This window comes from Colossoma macropomum, unplaced genomic scaffold (assembly GCF_904425465.1).
Source record: "Colossoma macropomum unplaced genomic scaffold, Colossoma_macropomum, whole genome shotgun sequence".
In the NCBI taxonomy this organism is placed as follows: Eukaryota; Metazoa; Chordata; class Actinopteri; order Characiformes; family Serrasalmidae; genus Colossoma; species Colossoma macropomum.
This window is the reverse complement of record NW_023494817.1, coordinates 1-3,575: the sequence shown is the minus strand read 5'-3', so window position 1 is coordinate 3,575 and position 3,575 is coordinate 1. Positions and strand designations below refer to the sequence as shown.

Here is a 3,575-nt window from a genome sequence, read left to right as displayed (position 1 = left end):
AACCGGATAATGAAAGAACTAGGTGTAAGAGTTTGTGGAACCAGCGACGGGAGACCACGGAGCCGGTTTCTGTAATGAAAAGTGGGTCTGATTGCTGGGCGTTTTGAGAGAGCCTGAGTTGGAGTAGCTGTGCCAGAGGCTCATATGGGCTCAGATAAGAGTTGATTTTAAATAAGTACAAAGGAATGCTTTTACCAAACTGGTTTGTTTTGCTGTGTTTGATGTTGTAGATCATGGTATCTGAGTTTAACATGGTTAAGTCTGATAGGCAGGGATGTAGAGCAGGGTTGGTTAAGATTATTTCTTGAGCTTGGAGGAGGAGCTGAAAGAACTGCTGGTCAGTTGGAGGATTGAGTCTGAAAATGGAGGAATTGGTGTCGGATGAGGCTCTGCTTGAGGTGCCAAGGCTTTGAATTTCTGAAATTGAAAACGAGAGAGAGAATCAGCAATAGCATTTGAATGGCCTGGGATGTGAATGGCTCGAAGAATAAATTGATGTTTGATTGAGTGCCAAGTCAGGCGACGTAAGAATGGCATGAGTGTCAGGGATTTAGATTGTCCTTTGTTTATCATATGAACAACAGCAGAGTTGTCGGAGTGGATAAGGATCACTCGTCATGTCCATTCGTGTCCCCAAAGGAGTGCGGCTATGACGACCGGGTAGAGTTCCCACAAGGCAGAGGAATCACCTGATTCAAATGAAAGCGAAGCAAACTCCGGAGGCCATTGAGAAGCGAACCAGCGGCCGCCATAGAAGCCGCCGAAGCCTATCGAGGGAGCAGCATCAGTGAATAGTTGCAGATCTTCAGGGACTAGGATAGCGTCTTCGTGGAAGAAAGAGATGCCATTCCATTGCTGAAGGAGGAAGAGCCAGAAGCGGAGTTCCGAGATACATGCGTCGTCCAAGGAGAGGCGGTGTTGAAGTGAGGGAACCGAGGAGGCAATGCTGAGGAGGTGGGAGATAAAAGAGCGACCTTGAGGTATTATTCGAATTGCGTAATTGAGATGCCCAAGAAGAGAGAGGAGCTGGAGCTTCGAGCATCAAGGCTGCAGCACAAATTCTGACAGGGCAGTAGCAATGCGATCCAGCTTATCGGGTGGAAGGGAAGCCTGAAACAAGACTGAGTCCAGCTGAATGCCAAGGAACTCAAGAGAGGTAGATGGACCCAATGTCTTCTCCGGAGAGAGGCGGATACCGAGACGCTGAAATGCAGAGGAGAGGGTGCGGAGGCCATACACAGGCGGGGAGGAAGGGGGGACCGCCACGAGGAAGTCATCGAGGAGGTGAAGTACGTAGGGTAGTCTGCAAACATTCAGCAAGATCCAACACAAGGCTTCGGCCAGAGTGTCGAAAATCTTGGGGCTGCTTTTGCATCCGAAGGCGAGTCGAACTGCAAAGTAAAATCTGTCATCCCAGCAAACTCCGAACAGATGCCAAAAATCAGGGTGCAGAGGGAGGCCGAGACAATGTCAACCTTGGCGAGCCAAGCTCCACGGCCGGCCTGCTTGATGAGCGATATAGCATTGTCCACGGTAGCATAGTGAAGAGAGAAATCAGAGCTAGGCACGAGGCTGTTGATGGATGGTTCTGAAGAGCCGTGAGGGGCAGACAGATCAATGATGAGGCGTTTCTTGCCGGAGTATTTACGAGTGGCGACGCCAATAGGATTGACGCGATAGGTGGAGAAGGGAGCAGAAGCGAAAGGGCCGATCATGAAACCCTCCGAAACTTCCTTGGCTAAAAGGGAAGACACAACGTCAGGCTCGGACAGAGCGGAGAGGAGGTTGCGACATTAAAGGGATGAGGCAGGAAGCACAGCGAGTCCAGGAGAAAAGCCAAAGATGAGGCTGTCCAGCAAATACGAGACGAAAGAATGATCAGGATGGAGGGAGAGGTCAGCAGCGAGAGCAGGGACATTGACGGGGGTAGAAAGATGCTGAAGTAGTCATTTGGGCCCAAACTTAGGAGGGTGAAGGGGACATCCCGATCTAGAATGAGCCTGGCCACAATGAGAGCAGACGTGGAGGAACTTGCACGAAGAGGAAAAACAACCAGCGGAGTTGAAATTATTACAAACCATCCGTCCCCCGAGGAAAAGCAAACGCCGCCCGCGGCTATCGCGGGAACTGGAAGTCGTAAAGATCGGGGCGGGGGCTGCCGTAGGAGCTGAGGGTACGGCAATGCGGGGAGCGGGAGGGGGCGGAGCAACGAGATTGCAGGAGGAAGCGGGGTGAGACGGGCAACCGCAGAGCTCACAGGAGAGAGCAGTACGACCAGCAAAAACGCGACAGTAGAGCTCAAGGTCCAGGTAGCCCCAATATGTAGACATGTTCCACTGCTGAAGATGGGCAGACGCACGGGCCGAGAACAGACGATGGTAATCGTAGAAGCCCGACCCTCCAAATCGAACGGCGAGGTCCAAGATGATAGAAAGATAGTCATCCAGCTCCTGACGCCGCGATGGGAAGGCTGAGCAGAGTACATCACAGTAGATGGAAAAAGCGAGTGCGAACTCAGGAGTGGTGAGGACCTTAGAGGTGCGAGGATCGGCACACTTGAGGGTGAGAGAAACATCGCCGGCGTCGATGGTACGGGGAGCACCGGAGGCAGCGGAAGGGTGAAGTAATGAAGGGAGACTGACGTCCGCACCTTGGAGGATCCGTGCACGCAGGGCAGAAGAGACGAGAGGTGGATTGAAGAGGCGGGCCTCGCTGGGTGGGACAGCAGGAGGAGCGGTGTAGAGAGAAAATGAGGAGTCGGCGAGGAGGGGCCGAGGCTGGGCTGGCAGTGACTGCGACTGGAGACCTGGGATGGGATGAGAAAACGAGGCAGAAGGGCAAGCAGGGAACGTCATGAAAGAAGGAGGAAACAGGTACGAAGAAAGGGGGAGGGGCTGGGATGATGAAGGGAAGGGGAGGGATGATAAGGGGAGGGGATGGGATGATAAAGGGAGAGGTTGGGATGATAAAGGGAGGGGTTAGGATGATAAAGGAAGGGGTTGGGATGATAAAGGGAGGGGTTGGGATGATAAAGGAAGGGGTTGGGATGATAAAGGGAGGGGTTGGGATGATAAGGGGAGGGGTTGGGATGATAAAGGAGGAAGCTGAGAAGAAGGAAGACATATCCAAAGGTGGGGCAGAAAAAGGCTGGGAAAATATAGGGGGAGAGAGCCGAGAAAAAACAGAAGCAAGGCATGCAATGGGGGCGGCGACAGTGCTGGCAGGGCCAGCAACGGAGGCAGGCTGCCTGGTAGCGGGTCCGGCACATCCAGCGGAGGGCGGCACATCAGACGAGGGGGCGTCCGGGGAGTCGGTGACGTCATCGCGCGCCGGGGCCGTGGGGAAGGTGACGCGATCAGGGTGCGCCTTAGCAGCGGAAGGCAGGCGCTGTTTACTCCCGAGAGACTGCACGTACAGGGAGAAAAGCTCTGCCTTAGGTGCCGTGCGGGCGAAATGAACGTGCCGGTCCTTAAGGACCTTCTGCAGTTTAGCAACGGTCCGATCGGAGATAGACGGAGGTCTAGATTTAGAGCAGGAGGGGCGCGGGAGCGCCGGATCCGGGGGAGTCGTGGGAA

The 3,575-nt window shown here is 54.0% G+C and overlaps 1 pseudogene; it reads right to left on the bottom strand.

Moving 5' to 3' along the window:
- Nucleotides 1–297: 297 nt before the first annotated feature.
- LOC118800133 lies at nt 298–2,855 on the bottom strand (annotated as a pseudogene).
- Between the last annotated feature and the right edge of the window lie 720 nt (nt 2,856–3,575).